The sequence below is a fragment of the Anguilla rostrata genome, chromosome 12 (assembly GCF_018555375.3).
Source record: "Anguilla rostrata isolate EN2019 chromosome 12, ASM1855537v3, whole genome shotgun sequence".
Taxonomy (NCBI): Eukaryota; Metazoa; Chordata; class Actinopteri; order Anguilliformes; family Anguillidae; genus Anguilla; species Anguilla rostrata.
The window spans coordinates 14,829,558-14,853,669 of NC_057944.1; the positions used below are offsets into that span (position 1 = coordinate 14,829,558).

Here is a 24,112-nt window from a genome sequence, read left to right on the forward strand (position 1 = left end):
TTTTGTATTGTTTTTCTTTCATAACTATCAAACGATCATGATTTTAACAGAAATCACTGAGGAAAATGAATAAAAGTTGATGAAATATGTATATAATTCTGTTAATGTTAATGTATTCTAGGCATCTGACGTGTAAATTAATATAAATGCACATACAGTACATGTAAATGTCCTGTTTTCTATTTACTTTTGAAAACTTGAAAATGGAAATGTATAAAAAAATGAAGAGGGCAAAACATTAACATTTTTTTGGGAAAGTGTTCAAAGCCTGAATGAAAACAGAACAATAAAAATGTTCAAATGTTAAATAAGCTTAGTGGGAAAGCAGCTACAGCTGTATGTAAACCCTGAGCATGCAGATGACTAAAGTAGATTCTGCAAAATAATATCTGCAGGTTTTAGTCGTGTGTGTGTGTGCTTGTGTGTGTGCGAGACCGAGTGAGTCTACGTGTATCAGTGTTTGTGTGTGTGTGAGAGTGAGCAAGAGAGTGTTTGCATGTGAGAGTGAGAGTGAGAGTGTGTTTGTGTGTGAGAGCGAGAGTGTTTGTGTGTGTGTGAGAGCGAGAGTGTGTGAGAGTGTGTTTGTGTGTGTGTGAGAGTGAGAGTGTGTTTGTGTGTGTGTGAGAGCGAGTGTGCGTGCATTTTTTGGTTTAGAGATGAGCAGTAAATACGGCGGTATGGGAATCCAGATATGAGCGCTGTGCCTGTTCATAAGGGTGTCCACTGTAAATACTGAGATAATCTCATTAATGAACATGGCAGTAAGAGGTATGATGTGCCACATTCCCCTGCTCTCCGCAGTCCATCATTAATCACCGCCACTCGCCTGACAGAGGGCTTTATTGGACTGGCTCAGTTATAAATTGGCTATGGTGAATTGGACTCCGGGAGCCCTTGTGTTTAAGCTCCTGTGACAGTGCTTGTAGATCCATTTTCCCCCAATGCATTAACAGTTTTATGCGATGACATGTTCCACCTGTAGGGGACAGATGTAACTCATTTTTGTGGCGGTGGAAGGGAGGCTTGTGCGGGCGCCGGTGTCCTTGGGCTGTCTGACAGAGTGCGTTTCTCCTTCGCTGAATCTACTTCAATTGACTTAATTATTCTGAAAGGCTCTCGTGTCACCCGGGCACCTTTGGGTGAGAATTACGCGGCTGCGCGGCAGCTGTCGGCGTGCGCGTCCGCGGCTTCGATGTCCGGCGCGGACGTCATTAGCCCGGCACAGGGAGCCCTCTCCAGTGCCGCTTGATTTCTCATTATCCATCTGCTCGGCCGGGGCGTCGCGCGGACGCTCTCCGAAGACGGAGTGCGTTACAGCGCGAACACGCTGTTCCGTCCGCAGGGTGCTACAGCACGAGCAGCACCCTTAAAGGGAACACTCACCCAAAATGGCCGTTTTTTTTTTTTTTCCCTCCCCCTATGCGCAGACAATACAAACAGCCAGAGCGCGATGTATCCGATACCCTGCTTAACGAGCTTCTCCACTGATTACGGCCAATCGCACGATGCAGGCATGGATGAAAACCTGCTGCTGTGTTATTCCTTGAGTATGTGCACATCAGAGTTCATGTCAATATCTTTATCATTTCAAATGAGTCATCTGTACACAAGTGGGTAGTTGTCCTCTGTCAATCAAGCAATTGGCTGTGTTAATGTTCCTGTCTTTGAAGGTTTATGTTGAAGGAATGTGTCCATGGCTTCCGTGTTTCCTTTTCCCTTAGCTCCCGCACTTCATTGCAGTCAGTGGGCCTCATTCACAAAGCGTGTTCGATCACATTTGATTTTAAACCGTGTGTAAGAACGTTTCCAAGAACTTTGCAGCATTCATCTTTTTTTTTCTTCCTTGTTTGTTCATGGCTGTTTCCTTATGCTAATTACATGAACAGGATTGCTCATAAAATTTACACAGTTAACATTAATCATCTCATACAGCTGGGATATGCACAAAAATCTCTGCACGTCATGAATCCCAGTTTGGTTTTTCGTAGGAATATTTTTAAGAACAAAAGTAGGAATAATATCAGGGAAGTTTTGTGAATGAAGCCCAGTGTCTATTGTTGGGCTGCCCAACCTTGTTCCTGGTGATCTACTGTCTTGTAGGTTTTCACTCCTACCCTAATTTCGCACGCCTGATTCTACTAATTATCAGCTGAATGAGATCTCTAGCTGTTGAATGAGGTGTGCTTTGTTAATGTTGGAGTGGAAAGGAGGTACCGCAGGATGGTAGATTTCCAGGGACAGGGCTGGGTATCCCTGGTCTATGGTCTCTGTTAGATGTTGGTGCAGTACTTGAGAATTGCATTATGGGGCCAAATTGGGTGAGAGGTTTTCAAGCATGACCTAAGTAATAAAAGGTTTAATTTTAACATGAAAATTCTTACATTTTCTGTAGATTGCTACCACAATAAACATCCAGAGTGTCTTACAGTATAGACAAAACAAGTGAGTTCAGCTAATTAATATGAACGGTAGTGCCAAACCTGGGTAACGACATTCCCTGGCCAGTGAATAAAACTGCAACATGATTATCTATACTAACCAAGAACCAAAGCATAAATTCTAAATGTAGGCTGACTGCATGTTTAAATAAGAGGTAAAACCATGAGTGCAGACGCACTGCTATGCTGACTGGAGGAAGCAGCCGTGCAGGGGGACCGTGGGTGACGGTCACCTCAAGGTTTCGGAGCTGGATGATCGGGCCGGGGCGTGAGGTTTGAAGATTGATTGAAGGCATTCCGTTCGTTGCCCTGTAGGCCAGCACCAAGATTTTAGAGTTGATGCGAGCTGTATCAGGTAGCCGTGAAGTGAAATGAGAAGGGACGTGACACGGGCACGCTTGGGAAGATTGTAGCCGAGTCGTGCGGCTGTGGTCTGCGTTATCCGTCAGGGGTGTAGTGGTGCAAGCAGGGAGACTGGCAAGAGTGGAATTGCAATAGTCCAGGCAGGACAGTACCATAGCCTGGCCTAGGAGCTGTGGAGAGCAGGTTGTGACACCCTAGACTGTCAGCCTTTCAAAATACATCTTTCGTTTAGCCCGTTCTAATAAATGGTGTACCAAACAACTCTGTCTCCATTTCATTGACTTTCCCTGGCCAATGAGATCTCTCTGTGTCCTCCACTGTCATTGGCCAAAGTGTAGGGATCTCTCTGTGTCCTCCACTGTCATTGGCCAAAGAGTATGGACCTCTCTGTGTCCTCCGCTGTCACTGGAATAAAGAAGAATGAGACCTCTGCAGAATTTAATCTGTCTCTCTCTCTTAGAGTCCTTCCCCCTCCTCGACAAACAATTAAATCCAATCTAGAACAAAGAAAACAGATAATTGATTGTCACACTTTCCACATTCACCTGTCAATTATCTACTGAAGTGCCTGGGACGAAGAGGGGCTTCGTCTCTGAGGTGCGAACAATTGGTCCCCTGCGGTTCCCCGCGAATCAAAGGCAATTTATTTTCACTTAAATTGCACTGGTATCATACGAGTTAAGATCCCCGAAGAGGAGGAATTGCTATTTTCTTAAATGTCATAGTGAAATTATGCAAAACAGGAGTCGATGCTACCATCTGCGATCAATAAACACTCACGCAGCTACATGTCCCTGCAGGATATACTGCTCTCACGGGCCAATATATGGCATGACTGCTTTGAGAGAAGCTGACTGCCTGTGTTTCATATCACTATTTGGCAGAGAGACACTAACGAAAATGAAGTCCTGGTAAAACCTTATCAGTTATTGGATTAACTGATGGAAAATTTGATGTATGCAATATTATATGGAACTATAAATATGTAGTGTACTTCATACAGACTAGTAGTGGAACCCCTTGTGTGGGCTTTAAAATGGCGTAAATAGCTAGAGCTATGTGCTTTAGAATCATAACTAAGGATGCGTGGTTCTCTTCTTTCTTGCAGATGAGAGAAAGACAGGTGTTCATCATGGTCACCATGGAGCCATTCTAACTGGCATTGGAGTGAAGTTGCTCAAACTTGGACAACTATTAAAACTTGGGCTTTATAAATATGGATGTGAGCCATGTATTAGTCATATTGGGAGCAGAGGATTGGTCATTTCTATTCAATTAACAGGGAATAACTTTGACTCAAATTTACAATTACCTGAGGTATTGACAAATACGAGGGCATGTTCATATAAATACGTTTCTTCTGAGATTAACTTTACATGCGCATATGTGTAGTTGGCAGATGGTAACCATATGTGTTTGTGTGTATTATGTAGGAGCCAGAGTGTAACTGTATGTGTGTATGTGTGCATGAGGATGCACGTATTCACACCTACTGATTCCAGCTCAACACTGTGACTGTGCTACACCTGAAACAGCTGTTCATTCACTGCCACACAAATGCACAACGCATCACCCAGGGGAGCAGCTCAGCACAATCCCTTACTGTGAGAGAGTCCTCCATTACTGCAAATCACCTGGATCAATAATGACCCAATACAGAAAAACACTTTCATTCTTTTATGTACAAATTTAATATTCCGCCCTCACTGGCCAATCGATCAGTGGTCCAAACATGTAGGTCTTCATTTTCAGCTGCCTCTGTCGAGGTCAGAGCTCAGTTTGACACTTTTAATTATAGCATTGTAATAATGACACAAGGGAGGATGATTAATGCATGGAGAGTATGTGCTGTCTTTCTACATCTGTTTATCTTTATTGCTTATTACTTATTGATATATTCTACGCTTGCACAGAGGTTGGCTGATGTAATTTGCTGAAATATTTATAGAACTTCAAATTCACCACATGAACTGTACATATGTTCACAATAGTATCTCATACAGTCCATTGCTGGGATTGGATGTTTTTGGGGAAGGCTGTAGTTCTGTAGGGAATAGGTTCTCAGACTGCATTGTCCAGTAATGTAGCAGCATGCTAACAGTACAGCATTCTGACTTTTTATCAGAATGTCATCACTGTTTTTGGAGTACATACATATTGTGTTTGTAAAAATGGTGGTTAAAATTCAGCTATGATGAATACTGTGTCTGTGTGTGTGTGTGTGTGTGCATGCATGTATGATATGTAGATAAGCAACAGGGAGAGCCTTGCGCTCAGACTTTCAAAATTAGTGGAAATTGTGGACTGATTTGACGCCTGGAACAGAAATACCTGCTGTAACTGAACATTTATAATTGTCTTTTGCTGGTAAAGTCCACATACTTTTTTCTCAAGGCCTAAATTAGCTGCTGAGTAAAATTTACTCATCGTCAATTACTCATCATCATTTAGACTTTCCATCATTTTTATGAATAGTGTACTGTATTAAACAAGCAAGTTTAAAGTGGTAAAGTGACAATAGGGAAACTAGCAGTTGTTACTGTTTTCAGACATATATGCTCACTGAAGGAAGTTGAATTTCGATGAATGAGTCCTTTAAACATTGAATAATTTAACCATTTAAAGCTACGGTGGGTTAATTATGCACACTGAAGAAGATAATGAGAATATTCCACCAAGTTCCACCAAGAACATGTTGAGCAGCTGTGAAATTTTGCGGATGTACTGCAGGTATGACCTCTACAAGTGAACAAAAATTCTGAGCTTGATATTTCCCAATTTGTCTCCACAGTCCCCCTCTCTCCGTGTCCAATAGGTGTGAAGGCCTTGGAGAATGGCATCCACAATCTGCAGACAGATCATAGTCAACCAGAAACCTCAATGAATTGAGATCAAAGCATTTCAATATCAAGATTTAAATGAATGTTCCTGAAGAATGAGGCTATTAAATAAAACAATCCTCAGAGCAGCAAAACGGAAGAAATGTGCAAAAGAAAGTACCGTGTAGAATGAGGGTCATATGAAAAGTGTTTCACAAAATGCCCTTATTGTCACATTTGCATTTTCAACAGAATATTATTGACCGTAAAGGCATTTCTAATCAATTATTCAAAAAACATTATTTTGTGAGCAAAGTACCTCATCTGACAAATTCATTAAAAAAAAAAAAATCACACAATTCAAACCAGAAAACTAGCTCCTGTCAATAATGTTGTAGTTTACAAAAAATCAAGGAAGTCTTTCCTAGTGCTACATGTCCAATGATTAAACATTAAAACATCAGATTAAACAAAAAACTTTGGAAATGAAGCCAGAAATCAAACATGTTTTCCCTTCAATAAACATCTACATTTCCAGGTAAGATGACATTTAAATTCAGAATTGATATTAACAGTAGCATGGTAAAGAATATTGTATCAGTTTTTTATGTGATTCCAAATAATAATAAAAGCAATAACAGTAATAAAAAACAACAACAACAATAATAATGTCTTATTTATATACTGCTCTTTATATACTTCAGTAAAAATCTTTTGTATATGGTCAATATCTCCTAGCCTCACCAACTTGTTTTTTTTTTAAATGCTACACGCACACTCTCTGTGATTTTCATTTTATAAGAAAACTGGATCTGAAGGGGTGGAGCTGCCATTTTCTTGCTGACTTGCAGTTTTTCTGTTGTCGCCCCCCCGTCCCCCATCCCAGCGGCAGAAGGCTGCCTGGGAGAGGGCAACCTCCAGCAGAGGCTCTCATTAACACCGCTTTGATAGGAACGTGGACTCCCTGCCAATACAAACAGCGTTAAAATCAATGCTTCCTCTGGGCCCGCTGGTCACACTCTGCCTGTGATTACAGAGGAGATGCTAAGGGGGCGTGGGTATTGGGTTCATCCCCTGCCCCCCACCTTTCTTCTGGAGCCCAGAACATGGCTGTCCTCTCCGCGGTGTGCTCCACTCCCGTCAGCTGTAGCTATACTCACCGCCATGCGACAGGTGCGCCAGGTCCCCTTATTCTGAAAGCATCACACATGCGGTAATGGAACTGAACTATCCGTGTTTTCGCTTATGTGATCCTCAGCTTGAGACACCCCCACCTGTTAGTACAAACAATCAGCAACGTGGAAATAAGAATTGTGTTCTGTAAATTTAAGAGTGAGCAACTGGGTCAGTTATGTGGAGTGAAGAGTTGGGTCAGTAATGTGAAGAGGAGAGTTGGGTCAATAATGTGGAGAGGAGAGTTGGGTCAGTAATGTGGAGAGGAGAGTTGGGTCAGTAATGTGCAGAGTTGGGTTAGTAATGTGTAGAGGAGAGTTGGATTTGTAATGAGGAACAAAAGGGATTGACTTCATATTATGTGACGTATTTGTGCTGCAGGTGTATTGGTATGCATTATCAGAAACTAAGTTTATTTTTATTTCTATACAGACCACAAAAGAAGCACAAAGAATAAATCCACCATGAGGATGACATGTTGTGCATCAAATAGTCACATTGAGGTTATAATTCATGCAGAAAGGGTTGCATCATACCATCTGTTCTAAGAAATAAATCTTTTGCTCACACTGTCACGGTGCTGTTCGAAGGCTTGGTACTCTCGTAAAGGAGCAGCTTGTTTGTTCCAGTTAACCCTTAATAGAGTGGGCAAGGTATGATTGACATCCACAACACAAACACATCACCAGGCTATCGACACTTGGAGGAGAAATGGAAGTAGTTGTGACACTGAAGGTCATATCTGCGGACATTTATAACCTAATATTAACCAGAACTTTCTAGAAGCAATGGTAAAATACCCATAAATACTCAATCAGCTTATCCAACATTAGACTTCGCCTCACCTTTTTTGAGAACAAGAAACTGATTCAATCAGTGGGTGGAGGGCAGAATAAAAATGTTCTCTTTATTAGAACCTAAAAACTAAAAATTATATCTTTATTAGAACCTAAAAGTCCAAAACAGCATTTGATGGACAGCTTGAATTTTCCTCGGCCTCTGTGTCTTATCCACAATTCAACATGCACAGATGAGGTAGTTGGAGCTGTTTCCAAGTCGTTAACGAAGCCTGTACAGCTCAGCAGTTATTTATGTATTTATTTTGCTCAGTAAAATTAGAGGCAGCTGCATTAACCTGGGTGGAGGTGAGTACTCTCTCCCAGTGAGCTTGCTCCACTAAAATAGGTAATTGTTTTCAGACCATGTCACATACCATTTTTTAGCCTGACATCACGGCAGAGGAAGATACATGGGCGTCCAAACCCCCATTCCCACCCCCACCCCCACCCCCACCCGGGACACTGCTGGGACTATTAGCCAGCTGTCTGTCTGAGGGAGGACAGGAATCTATATTGTTAGCTGATGCAGACAAAATCTCCGAAACGGAGAATTTAACCCCAGAGAGTAGAACGGGGTGTAGGATCTCCCCCGTTCGGGATGAATATTTATCAGCCTGGTCCTGCCAGGAGCGGCCTGAGCTCCAGAGAGACTCCCGGGTTATCTGACCTGTTTCAGATAACGGCTGCAAATCACATTACCTAAACACGGCGACCCGAAGAGCCTGATCCATATTCATCCAGCAGGGGCCGAAAGTGCGACCTCTTCCAGCAGGGGGCGTGCCCTCGCTGAATGCACAGATTTATCCACATGTAAGTTAATAAATACAGACATAAGAAAAATGAAGGCAGGCATTGCATTAAAAATATTGCATTCTTCAAACAGTTCCCTCACACTGTGATGTAAATTTGAGAGGAACTCAATGGATATGGACTAATCCTACAGTCACGCTGTTCCGCAAACGTGTAGAAAAGCGCAGCTGACTCAGCTGTACCTGCAAAGCGTTTCTCCAATGCACATGCACTAAGCATTCCGGGTGGCGCTACTTAACAACCTGAACAATTACTTAAGCTGAATTGCTTTGGTAAATATCCAGCTGTATAAAGGGATTGTACTTAAAAAGAATGTAAGCTGTATAAGATGCCCCAGGTAACAGCATCTGCTAAATCCCACAAATGTAAATGTGATGTAAATTACTCTAACTGTTTATTTCACAATGCTGAATATCCCTTGAGTGTCTTATACCCATCAGATGATTGGCTCTTTCACAACGCTGTAGCCACACTGTCATGAAGTTGTCCAGTCCAGAAGCATGTGTACATTAAGCAGGCATATCTTTTACACAGAATGGTGCACCCACGACCTCTCTCCTCTCCCCTACCACTCCCCCAACAGCTTGAAATACGTCTGTGTTTAGAAAGAAAATATGCCCAACTTTCCACTGGGCGAGCCTGGGCACTCCCCGTTTCCTCCGCAATAAGAGTTAATGGGCTAGCCGCTAGCGGGAAGGAATACTGGCCGGCTTTCTGCAAATAATATTTCTTTCTGCACACAGCAATTTCACACAAACAGCAGACGGCCAACTCCGCTCTGTTCCATTTCCTTCATCCGATGATTTACACGGAGCGAGCGTGGCTCCGCTGGTGGAGAGCTCAGCAGCAGTAAAGCAATCATTAATATGACTTCAACCGAGCCTCCGGCCCGCCGTTCACACGCAAACAAGCATTCAGGAAATCAGGAGCAAGGGGAAGATAATTACATAAAAACCCATTTGGTTTAAAAGGCTGCTAATGAAATACGTTAAATAACATGAGCTTAATCATTGCTATTTAAACAGTACAATTTAATAAACATTGCTAATATGGAATTAAAGACATGCACATTCAAAATGTATTGCTGCAAACATTTACCTCAAAGTTAATGTTAAATATTAATTAGTTCAAATTCCCTGATAATGAGGTAGATTCGCACAAGAATATGAAATTGTAATAGATTAATGTTATGGTTAATTTTGTGCTGGACTGGACTATTATAGCATATATTCATAATTAAGTATTCGTGGTAGTGGTAGTATGAGCACTTATAGTACACAAGCACCAATTAATCACAACAGGCCCAGATACCTGTGCTATGCTTGTACATAATAATGAGCAACTGTTAGCACAAGCACTGGCAGATCTAATAAAGGCACATCCAAATTAGTTTTGGTTCATGGGATAATGGGATTAAACTAGATATGGTAAACGTTGTATTGCTCGTTGTCATTACGTGTAGCTGTGTACAGTGCAGAAGGAGGAAACAGTGGGTTTTCAATAAAGCAATATCCTCTTTCAATAACTACCCTTAGACTAAGTAATTTCCCAACTACCAAAATAACTTTCCATCAAAATTTTGCTTGCCAGCGCACAAGTGTAGGCTTACAATTTTAGTAGCTACAAATTTAGATTTTAAGGAAAACTGTATTTCATTTTTTGATACAATGTTTAAGTGAGCTAAGTGATATATAATAAAAAAACTGTCCGTCATTCCAGTGCACCAGACCATAGTTCTCCGTGAATTTTCTGTGAATGTTCTTCTTGAATTGTTTTGCGAGCCATACTGTTTCCTTTGGAAGAACAAATTATCTGCACAGTATTGTGCTTCTCCTCTCTGATTACGCAATGGGAAAGACATATTACTGGCAAAATATGGCAAAAAGATATTTTTCAAATTCTATTTTTAAATTTGCATTGCAGCAGCCTTTTGATTCACATAAAACATAATGCAGTTCCTATCACACTTACACAGTGAATTTCAGAAGTAATACATGCCAGTTTCTGAGCGAGGTGGAGCTTCTATGGGCTGAATTATGTTGAAACAAGATAGCTTTGCTCTCAGAGGTCATATGTGACATCTTTAATTAATTTAAAATACCAACCACGAGATACATATTTGCATAGCTGCGCGGCTCGGCAATATCAATCTGCCTTTGCAACAGCTGCGTTCGTGCTGGCAAGGAACTTTTTGTGTCTTCAAAATAGAACTCAAAGACCGTGTGAGTAAACAGTGATTGTGGGCAGGGTAGGCCTACTTATGTGTCTGATGTGCTGATTCATGATCCCCTGGATTTGGTGGGATTCCTGATTGCAGCTTGATAATTGAAACTGTGGAACTCCAGCAAGCCTGCAAGGGATACTAAAATTCAACTCCCCAGCAATAAAACCGGCTGTGCCTTTATTTGGGGAGTTTAAATCTGTGTGTTATGTTCTATTAATTATCCTCCTTAAAGGCCACCATGGGATGTTCTCCAGAAAATTATCTGCATTTTCAACGCACGCATCTAATTTAACAGGTTACTAACTGCAACATCAGAGGGATGCTTTTATTAGCATTTAATTTGACCCGTCTTTGTATCAGTGAGTGTAGCCTTTCTCAGTCCTGATAGCGGAGCTGAATAAATCAGGCTCTGTAGCAGTACGCTGATTTGCAGTGGGCAGAGGAATACTGACCAGATAAGAGTAGAGTCTTCCATGAGAAATTCAGAGTTTTGTTGCTTCGGCTGAATTTGTTTTTACCTCAGGCCACGTTGAAATTAACACTGATCTACTGTGCTTTTAATAGCCCCACAGGACACACACTTATTTATATCCCTCAAAGTTTAAGAGAGTACAGAGGCTGCACAAATTAAAGCCAGAGAGTGTGGAGACCATACAAGTGTAGTTTCCGACCAGACAATACAGCATACAATGTTTCACAGTAATTAAAGATGTTTCAAGCGCTACACAACAACCCAACAGAGCACATGAAGGGTTTACTGTACTATTTGCTTAAGAAAATCCTCAAGGCTTTCTTTTGAAAATCCAGCTAAATGAAGCAAATAAAACATTCTATTCTTCTGCTTTCATTTCTTCCGTGAAGTGAGAAGACTCAGCTAACACACCACTGCTACGCTACATTCCATTGACCTTGGTATATATAGTCTCTCAGCTTGGTAGCCAGTAACAGATAACCTAACCCTAACCTTAATCACAACGTTGTATTGCAAAAAAGGAAACGTACCCAGAGTCAGTGCTTGCAGGCCGAATGGATAAACACCAGCAGTGTGTATGTGCTGTTGCTCGGAAAGTGCATGAATCTGCTGAGGCAAAGCCCTCTGAGATAAGAGATGTTCGTGCTAAACACACTCATATTGTCGGCCATTTTCTGTCTTCATAACATTGGATTTCTGCAACTGCTGAGTCTGTGTTCAGGATGCCATTGGCCGGTGGAAGATAATGGCGCTGCACAGAACACTCATCACTCCGAGGCTCAGCGATGCACCTCACTGATGCACAGCCGGTGTGAGATGGTGCTGTGCACAAATACATTGTGGTTCCTTGGAGAAGGCACACACCCCTTGCAAAAAAACAAAAAGCATTATAGGCCTCTACAAGCAGAAAAGGTCAGACGGTCTGACATCTTACCCTCCCATTATCCTGGACTAAAAATTGGCTCTTTGGAAGCAAATGTCAGGAAAACATGGATTAGATCCGGAATGGCCACGGCTGTGAGGAGCCCTCACCCCATGACCTATTAGGGGCGTTTACAGAGGGCGCAGGACGTAATCTGGATTGAGCCCCCTCTTCAGCCGTAAGACTGAATGTGTGCTGGGACTCTCCTGGTGCAGTGGGGATGAAGGGTACAAAAACAACAGCACACAATCCCGCCTGAACCATTCTATCACACTGAGTACATTCTGCCCACTTTCAGGTTTATTGACTACACTGTAACTGTGCTGAGGCTTATTCTCATATAACCACACTGAATCTTTGCCAATCCATTGACCATAAAAAAGCCATACAATATTGCTTACATTTTCATCTGCAGTGCGTTCTTGGACATACGGTTCAAATAGAGTATTTTCTTTCTAGGCTATTTATAAATATACATTAACACTTCTAAAAGTCATATAAGAAATATTGTCTAAAAGAACAAATACTGTATACATTTTTCAACTCTTACATAGGTACATTTATAATTTAATTACTGTATATTATTCTCTAAACTGTTCATAATTAATTAAAATCAAATAGAAATATTACATTATGCTGTAAAACCAATTTATTCACCTTTTCTTCAGTTATACCACTCAGCAGCCGTATAATTTAAAACTGTTTAATCTAAGCAGGGTTGGGCTTGATTAGTACTTGGATGGGAGACCGGGGAAAAAAAGTTACTTCTGAAAGAGGTGTTTGTGGACCAATAGAATGTGCTCTTTCCTCAAGATCAAATTAAATACAATACCTCAGCAGTGATGGAGGCACTACACTGTAGAAGTTGCAGTCAAAGTCAGGACTCGCTGTGATCATTAAAAATTCCATGGCACTTATTGAATGAGTAAGGTTGTTAACCCTGTTGTCCTGGTGAAATTCCTACAAAACTTGTTCACTACATCTAGCCACCTAACCACCCCCTGTATCAAATTGATAAACAATTCCTTGCATTCCCTACCTTCGATTACCCTGTTTCTTGCTGCAAATGGAAATTTGAGTTACCTGTTGTTCTTTCTCTTTAAATAAAAGCGAAAAACTAATTAAAAAACAAATATGTCAAAACACTTACATTTACGATGTATGTCCCAATCACTTACTGAGAAAGAAACGCACAGTATGCAGTTCAAACAGAAATGTACAGCATGCAGTTCAAACAAAAACATACATACTATAAATTCCTACTGTGATAATGGTTAAAGTTATTCATCCAAAATATCTGGCGCCAAAGTACTCAATAAATAAAATATGACATCATTGCCATCAGAACATTCAGACTTGCTAAAGTATTACCTGTATATGAATTATATACATCTAATTTTCTTCAGATAATCATCATCTCATTACTGTGGGTTTCACCAGTTGGGCCCTGATTGGCCTTGCATAACTTGCTTTTGTGCTTTCTAAACTGTAATTTAAATACATGGGGAAATGGATGAAAATTATGGAAAATTACAGGGACTCGCCTTTTGATCATAGTTGCGCACTCACTCACAGCTACTTCAGTCTCCAGGTTACATAATCATTCACAGCACACACTTAAATGACTTATCAATTTAAACAGAGCCCTCTGAGTCATACAGTACATACAGTCTAGGCTAGCATGAATTCAATATAGGTTGATCAGGGAGTGGTAATGTGAGCACCCCCGGTGGCAGGAAAAGGAATCACAGCAGTGAAAGCTGTTGGTTGCACTGCTGTTCAGACATCCAGGCACATGGAACCAGACCTGGATCAAACACGTATTTGTTTTGAATTCAAATACTTTCCTACGCATTACTGATCTCATCTGGAGTACTGGAACGAATGAAATACTCTCAGAAAGTGCAAACCCCACCTTCTGGTCATATTGGCAGACTTAATTACACCAGGCAAGATCAATTGAGCACAGAAGAGTATTTGAATCCAAAACAAATATGTATTTGACCCAGGTCTGCATAGAACACAGGCACTGTGCTTGGGGTACACAAAGGATAAGTCAAGTGGTAAAGCAACAGGCGAGCTACCAGATCACTATTTCATGCCAGATTACTACAATCTGACCACACACGACATGTGACAGGAGAACGGTAGCCTTAAATTATGCCTCCACTGAAGCCAGGTTCTAAAAATGCTAAGGACTGCCATGGGCATTATCAAACAGCTGCTACAACTATCACTCTCTCTTCAGCTTTCTAAGATCGCTGTGGCAAACAACAACCAGGGCTCATCAAGAGAACAGCATCTGTGCCCTGATAGCCAGACTTAGCTTCTGGCAGAGGACGCCATGCTTTGGGGTGATTCTGTTGAGTGAGAAAAGGTAAACCGAAGTGCACAGAGATAAGAGCGCAGAACCAAACTGCATGGGCGAAAGTAACTAAATACCCCTCTAGGTGCAAAAAAGACAAGGATGTCTGATGGAGATATGGTGTGTTTTTACAGAGGAGAAGCATTGCGTGCAGGGACACTGGGCTATAGGGAAAATATCTGGTTGTATTCCTAAGAGCTTGGGAGGTTTGGTAGTGTCTGAAAGGGTGTTATTCCATATGCATATTTCTGCTGATAGGCCTATTGGCAATAGTGAAAAGCCCGTTTCTAGTATACAGTCATTACTGGGGTACAGTGGCTACTGGAGGCTAGTTTCCTAAAATGGTGGGCAAATGCTTATTTAATTATTCTGGTTGTACATTAAATATTTGTAGATGGAAATATATGTGGTTAAAAGATGGATGGAAGAAGATACGTTGTTTAATATATAGGGTGACCATGTATTGGATTTCACAAAAAGAGTTCAGCGGCAGGCGGGTATTATGAACATAAAATTAGGCTAATTGTTTATATACGGTCTTTAGAATTTAGAAATCCCGCCTGGACAGATATTTTTGGCCGCAAAAAGTAAAGAACGGGATCAAGAGAAAGTCTGGTCAGCCCAATCATGCATTTCAGTGGTGTAGCTAACTATTGTTTTGTTAAACTCGTGTTTTCATTTAGTAATATATTAGCAATTGATTTAATGCACCAGAAAAGAATTAGACAACAATTTAACTATTAACTAGTGCTGTCGTAACATAGGCTACATGCTTAATTTAGTACGGAATATATCTTTCACGCGATTTTCTTCTAAATCGATATTTGCAACAAAAAAAAAAACAGCAAAAAAACAAACAAACATGGAAATCCATCATGGTGAAGAAAATTGAACTTTAAATTCATTTCTTTTAAACGACTCGCATTACAAACACGCTCTGCACATGTAGGATTTGCACAGGAGCAAGTTTGGGATCTCGAGAAACGTGCACAGGGTGACAGCGCATTAGAGCAGAGAGCAGAGAACTGCGCAGTGAGCCTTTAGAGCATTGCCGGTTGTGTTTCATTGTCTGTTACCTTGCTTTCGCCTATTGCGTTTTATTCAAAAACTGCTTGCTTTTAGCATTTATATGGTAACGGGGAGAACCGCTTACACTGTTGGCTTCTGCTTGATCGTCGCTTGGAAGAAAATATCTCAATTTACGTACTGAATTGCTTCATGTTCTCTACCCTCCCGAAGCTGTGCAGAGCAGCTTCAACAAGCAGGATCGAGGGGACCTCTTTTCAGAGGAGGCACTCATATGTACCTGCTTTCCTGCCAGTTTTCGTTTGAAAGGAGAGGGAAGAGAAAACCTTGGACAGACGTGTGATGCGCAAACCTTAATCAGATCCAACACGAGGATACTTTGAATATCTCCAACTGTTTAATGCGGATGTAATACTCTATCTATTTTATCGACATGCATCAAACAGTATAAAGGACAGTAGGCTACCGGACGGAACGATGAATATTAAGGGCCGTTTTCTTTTTAGCTAGACAGCTATATAGAAATACTTTGTATGCGCTACTGAAAAGAAAAAACTTATTTTTGAAAAGAAAAATATAAGACAAGCAAAAGCACGGACAACACAAGGGGCACGCGCGGATGAGCTAGGTAAGGTGTTTGGTTTCAAGCTGAATGCGCTTCATAATTGCGTGTCGAAAAAATTACATAAATAAAACAGAATATTTATTTTAAAAATGTCATGTTGATCAAAATCCTGATATATGATAACTACCAGTTTCTGCTGTTTTAGTTCGTCTTTTGTTTGGTAACCTACTTATTTTTAAAAATAATTGAAACAGCTGCAAGTATGCTTCCTGATCCAGTACCTTGCACCTGTTCTCCTCTTTAACGTATTTTGCCTGTTTGGTTATATGTTTGCCAGCCAATATCAATTTAGGAGTTTTGTTTGTCTGGATGCTTGTAGTTGGATAAAAGTCGATGCGGTCCCACCGCTCCCTCGTTCCTAGTGCAATTTCTCAGTTCCTGGAAAATTTGCGTTAATATATTTAAAGATGTTTGCATCAGAATAGAGACGGCTGTAGCAATTACATTTCAATGTGTTGTGCACATACATTTAAAGCGCATTCCCTCATAGGCATTCGTTGTAGCTTATTTAAATTAAATGTTGTATTCGGTATAAATTAATGGAAGGTGGACAGGTTGTAGATTGATGGTCTACATTTGTGTATTTCACTGACGTGCGCCAGAGTGGTGTTCTAGAATTTAAGTGAAATCGTTTAAAATAGCCTACAATTTCAAAATACAACTGATTAATTAAGTGTTTTGATTTAAAGAATATCTGGTATCAGTCCGGGTTCCTAATTAGAATGATCACCTTTCATCATTTGTGAGTCTGAAAGATGCCAGTTTATCCGACATACATGGTTGGAGTACTTCACCTTCGAACGGAGAGGGTGATTGTGCCCCCCCCCCCCCCCCACACACACACACACACACTCACAAATATAATTATTTATTCACATTCACATTTTATTAGAGTGCTGCAGACCAGAACAGTGGAACACGTGCCAAGTTATGTGGGATTAATTTAATCAAATTGCCAATGGGACAGCAGACTTGGCAGCGCAACATGTGACATTTCAGGTGTCAGAAACACTTTGAAGGGTGAGCTTTCAAGGTCTGTTCACACCAATGCAGCACATCTCGCTAACACGAGTCACATAGCACTGCTAAGGCATCACATAGCCCAGGAGGCCTAGTTCAGCATCTTTACTTGGTTTCAAGTTGGCTTTAAGGCATATGTTTTATTGGATACTTATTTCTACGTCAAATTAAATAAATTCTAGTGTTGTGTTGTATCTAACTGGAAAGAATTGTCAGGTCTTTTAGGTTTGTGGCTGGCCAGTTTAAACTCTGTAAATATTCAGTTTTACAGTAGGTAAGAACATGACTTCAGAGAAAATGAACACAATTGTAGGGATGCAAATGGTTCTAAAAGCATATTCATATGTTAGGAAAGTAGATTCTTCCTGTACTTTTGAAAGTTCCCATGTTGTTTGTACACAGTTTTTGTTCATGTTGTAGCACATATGAGACAGTTCAAAAAGTGATATTGTGTACTATTTATGAATGAAGGATTTGCTTGTTGATGACTTGGAGCAAATGTTTAAAAAAAAAAAAAGTATTCTGAATGATTACACAAGCTCAAGATATATTTTACTGTTTATGTGTGTAGATCACTTTTATTATATTAATTTGTGTTTCAAGGTTCTCAAGAGGAGGTATAAATTGATTAATTAGTTCCAGTGGAAACTCTTACTTAAACCAGCCTGTCACTCTTTCACCATTCTCTGCTCTCCCTCCCTCCCTCCCTCCCTCCCTCCTCTCTCTCTCTCTCCTCCCTCCCCCTCCCTCTCTCTCTCTCTCTCTCTCTCTCCCTCCCCCTCCCTCTGAACTGGAACATCCATCCCCCCCACCCCTATCTCAAATAAAAAGATTTAATTTCAAGGTGGTATATGTACCTTGCTGGTTTTACACAAAACACGCACATTTTTTTAACAAAAACAACAACAACATATGAACAAGAGAAAGGACGAGACGGAAAGCGGGGATGAAATACAGATTGGGCTGATGAGGTGTTTAGGACTTTTTTTGATGTTAATGATCACCCATTGTGTCCCACGCTGTGAGTCATGGTCCGTGGTCCTTAACCAAATTGTAATTCCTCTGATTAAGCAGAGTGAGGGCAGGTTCTTGTTCACATCGAGAGTGGCTCTGTTCATTCTGTTTCTCTCACTCTCTGTCACCCTCCCCCTCCCCTTGTCATACCACCTTCTCCTGAAATACTGCATGAAGAATGGGGTCTTTTGGATTTTGATGTTCATTTTATTTAGTTTAGACTCCTCTCCAGTGTAAACTTTGGAGTCAAGCCTTTTCAGTGTTAAATTAAGCGAGTTCAGGATGTCTTTCACTGTGGTTGTACACGTTTGCCTGTTCTGCTAACATTCTCATTATTACATATAGCCATGCAGTCCAGTTCATTACACTGATTGCCTTTATTTACCTCTGCTAACAGCCAGTCGGACATTGTCTACATTATGCCTGTACTCAGTTGTGCCTTGATTCCATGCCACAATGAAATAAGAGATCAAATTTAAAAAAAACATAACATTCATCTTACAATTGTAGATTGATGCTCAGTGGAATAGTATGAAAAACAGCCTCTCCAGGATTAACATTATTTCTGGGCCAATCAGAAAACCTAAACCTAATGTGAAATGTTATTTCATCCTAGTTATAACAGAATGTACCTCACTGTATGCTTTTTAATAAGAAAAATGCTTTCATTAAAACAAGCTATACCTTAAATTAAGGCTTTGAATGTAAGAAAAGAAATCAAATGGAGATTGAGCTGAAGTACTAAGAATATCTTAAGAGGAGCTGAATGTCATTCATTTTAGTTTCAGTGTGACTGAAAATCTATAGAGTAAAATATACAGTAGCTTCTGTCATGCTTTAAAAACAACCAGTCAAAATGTTTGTGTTGTTCGAGGAGTGAGGATTAATTAAATATATGTTTGATTTCTGAACCCAGCAGTTTTACCAGCTGACGCCGAACACAAGTGCACAACAGTTAAAAACCATTCACTTATCCAACCTATAAAATACATTTAGTTGATGGAATTTGTTAATTTTCAAAGATATCAATAATTAATTCAGTTGCCAAATGATAGGTAGAGCAATCTGTTGGATCAACCTTTATCAAATGTGCAACTCACAACCAAGAAACCAAGATCACCGTCCAAATTCAGACAGCTGAATATTCCAAAAAGCAAGCGATGGAAATGTAAAAATGGCAGGTGAGCTGTAAGAGAATCATGTCAGATCCTGCACACACCAAACACCACACATCTCTAGGCCCAGATGCAAAGTTCAGATTCCTCAGATGGCAACCACGGATATCCACCCCAGAATGTCCACCGCACACAACAGCTGTTCCTGGCTGATGTTAAGCATCCCTGAACCACTTTTTTCCTCCTGACTCTGAAAACCTAGCTAAAGAATAGTCTGCATTCTTTTTTGGGGGGGTGGGGGGTGGGTAATGTTTGAGAGAAAGGGGGTGCACATGACTGCGCTGTTTGGATGAGGTGTGAAGTATGGGGGTGTGGGAGCAGACTGTCTTATCTGAAAACTAGCAAATTTATGTATTAAAGTGGCCTTATGTTTTGGACACAGGGCTAAGCACTATTATATTATTATCAAAAGATTTATTGTCCTACGGTCTATAAATTGACCAAACATGAATATGTTAGGAGGTAATCCAGCTCAGTTATCAAAGAAGGAAACATGGAAGTTCACTTCTGCCTCCAACAACATGTTTGTAGATAAATAATTGTTCAATCCCACCAGTTGAAATCTCCCCCTTCAGGCAAAATATTCTCGATGTAACAAAACCAAATCATACCACGTTGGTTTCCGCTTGAACCTGGAAGTGGTTCTAAAAATGGAGAATTCAACTATCAGGCCTCAACAACCATTATCCATATAGACATTATATTTTTCACTCAACAATTTCAATTACATATCATAGATTGCATTCAAACTTAAAATCAAAGGAATATGGTCCTTGTGCAGCATTCTTTAGCCAGATTGATCACTGGGTGTCCTGAATGCCTTCAAGTATTGAGGTAGTAACTTTCAGCGAAGCGTGAACTCTAGGACCCCCCTGGCCTGTATAGAGATAAGCCCTGCTACATGGCTTAATTGCCTCAAGGATGTTTACTTTAATGTTTGTGGGGGGGACGGAAATAGAGCAAAAACAGACAGCATACCTCTGCTCACCCTGGGCATGTTTGCCAGATCAAATTAAATTGTCTGTTTCTCAAAGGTGATAATCTAAAAATTAGATATCTGACTGTGTATTTTGGTGGATTTGTTTCCCCTTAGTTGAAGGGCTTTGCAGCTTTTCTAATTAGAAAAATTAAAGGAACTATACTACCGAAGGAAGATCAATTAAACATAGAAGTAGCTCTTTGTATTTTTATTTATTCTTTGTTCAACATAGAAAAACATTACGTTTATCTGATTATTCTAAGTATTTGAGCAGGAACCTGACCCCAGGTGAAAGGGGTAACCTCTGTAAACTCTTGGCCTTCTCAGGAGAGCCTGACTGAAGAAACACATGTATCTGTGTTGTAATTTGCCACCGTTGACAGAAGATTGGAGTAAGATGCATGAACTCATCGCCTGTCTGATCAATTGATGGATGAGGCCCGGAGAGGTAGGGATCCCCAATGCAGTGAAGGTTAACCAGCACCTTGCGCCCATCGCTCTGAGTTTAATGCACTGCGGCCTCTACAGAATTCAGGCGAGTGCAGTGATTTGCCACAGCTGACTCCCACCGCCATTGCTATCCTTTTCCGCCCTTTACAACACCTACTTTCTGAAAGCATTATACCAGAATTTTCCACATCTACTTTCAATGGCCACTTAGGATGTTTGTCAGCCCTAAAAAGATATATGGGACGAGCAGAGAGCTGAAAATCTATTATGCTGTTTTTGGGGAAGTCTTAGGCAATAGACAGATAATTTGGCTATTTTAATCAAATGAGCTTAAAGTTTCAAACTACCACTAGTTGGGGGGAAAAAGGAGTTGATTTATTGTATGTACAAAATCCACTTAATCACAAACATGGCTGTTTGTCACTTTATTTATTTTAGTATCTGTAAAAGCTTTTCAACAATTAAAGCTGCCATTCAATTTTATACTTTGTTTGAGATTAGTATAATTTTACAAATATGATATTTGAAAGAGCATTTTTTGAAGCATATGGGTTACATTGTGACTTTCAATCTATTTTAATCATCTTATTTCACAGATCGTCACAAATCATGATAATTTAGCTTGTAGTCATAAAAAAATTATCTTTCTAATACCTTTGCCTGTAATTGAATTTGGTTTTATTATATTTCTTGTTTGAAAACTACAAAATGGACCATTTTACTAGACTTTAACCTAATCTGTGAGTTTGCACAATTGAAATGGAAGAACAGATCAAGGAACTGACCTTGCAACTTCTGAGAAGTTGTTCGTACATAAAAATCTGGAGAATGTTATAATTCCTCAGAGTGCTGTACCATTGTAGCAAAATGGAGAAATATGGCACAAGCCACTGCTAAAATCAGGCCATTCTACCGAACCAAGCGACCAGATGGGAAGGGCAGTTGCCAGAGAAGTGACCAAGAGGAAAGCTACAACACTGACTCATCGCAGAGCTCATTGGCTGAAATAGGAGAAACTCTCATTGAGATCAACGATCTCTTCAACACTTCTCAGATTTGGCCTCTTTGGCCCCATGAAAACCCCTTCTGAGAACATTAAGACACGCTGTGTGGCAGGCCCTGAGACCTTCTGGAAGGTTTTGCGGTCTGATGAGACTGAAGTTGAGCAATCTGGCCTGAAAGCAAAGCACTGTTTTTGGCGCAAACCAAACATCATCCCTAGCGTGTCAGGCATATTGGTGGCAGCATCCTATGCTATGGGGTTGCTTTTCAGCAGAAGGGACTGTGAAGACTGTTTCCATCTAGGGCAAGATGGATGCAGCCAAATTCAGGCAAAACCTTGAGGAGTTTCAATCTGCAAGAGATTTGCATTTAGGGAGAAGATTCATGTTCCAAGAGGACTAGGGCCCAGAGCACACAGCAAAATCTGCAAAGGAATAGCTTATAAATAAGAAGTATTCAGCAATGGCCCAGCCAAATCCCAGTCTTATGTCCCAATGAGAATCTGTGGTATGACTTTGAAATTGCTTTCCATCGACACTCTCTATCTAAACTGGCAGAGTTGAAGTGCCTTAACTTGGAGGAGTGGGCAAAAATTCCAAAAATCTAAATATGCAAAGCTCATACAGACATGCCTGAGAAAACTCAGAGCTGTAATTGCTGCCAAAATTTTCCTGAGGTGATCAAAAAATATTTTAATGCATTCAAATGTTAAGGCACAACAAGACAAAATCTGAACAAGTTAAAGGGCAGTGATTACTTTCCGAAGGTTTTATACCATTAATGCAGAAGTATTGGAATGATGACACTTTCTGTTTTGGCTCTATACTCCAGCACTTTGGATTTGAAATAAAACAGTAAATATTAGGTTGAAGTGCAGACTGTCAGCTTTAGCGTTTAGGGGAGCTACAGCGATTGGACAAATTAACATAATCTGAAATTAAATGGTCATATTTAGTACTTGGTTACAGATCTCTTGCAGTCGATGAGTGCCTGAAATCTGGCCCATAGACATAATCAGATGCTGGATATCTTCCCTGGTAATGCTCTGCCAGGCCTGTACTGCAGCCATCTTCAGTTCCTGTTTGTTTCTGGGATGTTTTGCCTTCGGTCATGTCTTCGAGTGAAATGCTTCCTCAATGGGATTCAAGACGAGTAATATCTTTGGCTAGCCAAGAAAATGTCACTTTTTGGCCCTGAAAAATTCCTTAGTTGCTTTGGCAGTATGTTTGGGGTCAATGTCCTGATGCAAAGTGAAGCACCATCCAATGAGTTTCAAAACAGATGAGGTGTTTCTGTACTCTTCAGAATTCATCCTGCTGCTATCGCTGTCAGCATTCACATCATCAGTGAATACAAGTGAGCGAGTTCCAGTGGCAGCTATACATGCCAAAGCCATGAAACTACTGTCTCCACAATGTTTCACAGATGAGGGTGGGTGCTTTTGGGTCATAAGCAGTTCCTTTCTCCATACTTTCCTCTTTCCTTCTCATTGGTACAGGTTAATACTCTGTTAGACTTTTTAAATGTACTCTTTCAGCAAACTCTAACCTGACCTTTCTGTTTTTGAGGCTTACCAATGGTTTGCATCTTGTGGTGAACCCTCTGAGGTTATGCTGGTGTAGTCTCCTCTCTATGGTCGTCTTTGACAAATCAATGCCTGCATTCTCAGTGTAGTTGATCTGTTTGACAGTTGAATCAAGGTTTTTCTTCACATTTGAATGTATTCTTTGGTCATCCACCAGTGGTCTGGTGTGGTTTACCAGCTCATTTGGTATTGCTGAGCTCACCAGTACCTTGTTGTTTTCTAACAATGCATTGAATAGTTGATTTTGACATTCCCAATGTTTTGGCTGTGTCTCTGATCAATTTATTCTGATTTAACAGCCTGCTTTACTGGCATTTACACTTATTTTGTTCTCATGTTGAGTGACAACAGGTAAAATAAAAAAATTCCATGCCTAGAATTGACTGTAGACCTTTTGTTAACTTTCTTGTGTATGAACTAATGATGCAAAGACACAGCTGGCCAAGAAACAGCTGAGTAGCCTATTGTCCAGTTACTTCTGCTCCCCTAAAATGGAGGACTATGTATAAAAATGGCTGCAATTCCTACACGAATCACCCAATATGTATTTAAAATTCAATGTGCTGGAGTAGAGCTAAAACAATTGTGTTATTGTTCCAATACTTTTGCATTAAACCGTATATACATATAAATGAGTGTGTCTGTGTGTGCATGTGTGGTGTGTGTATGTTATTTCCTTTTCCCCACTGCCAAGTTTTTCTAGACTGGTTTTATATGGTTGTGGGCATGAGAAATGCATTTTGGGAGATTATAGTGTCAGTACATTGAACAGGAAGTTACAGAGGAACATGTATTTTGGTTCATATGGTTC

At 40.4% G+C, this 24,112-nt stretch overlaps 1 protein-coding gene across 12 annotated transcripts in view; it reads left to right on the top strand.

Annotated features, from left to right (window-relative positions):
• The first annotated feature begins 15,182 nt into the window (after positions 1-15,182).
• grik4 (glutamate receptor, ionotropic, kainate 4) overlaps positions 15,183-24,112 on the top strand; it is a 201,893-nt gene continuing 192,963 nt past the window's right edge. For 5 of the 12 annotated variants that reach the window (XM_064301379.1, XM_064301381.1, XM_064301387.1 and 2 more), the window contains exon 1: positions 15,184-16,079. The gene's annotated coding sequence lies outside the window, so the exon portion shown is untranslated. Of the gene's footprint in view, positions 16,080-20,591; positions 20,713-24,112 lie in introns of all 12 variants that reach the window. The other 7 variants (XM_064301383.1, XM_064301384.1, XM_064301390.1 and 4 more) reach the window with 4 other exon arrangements.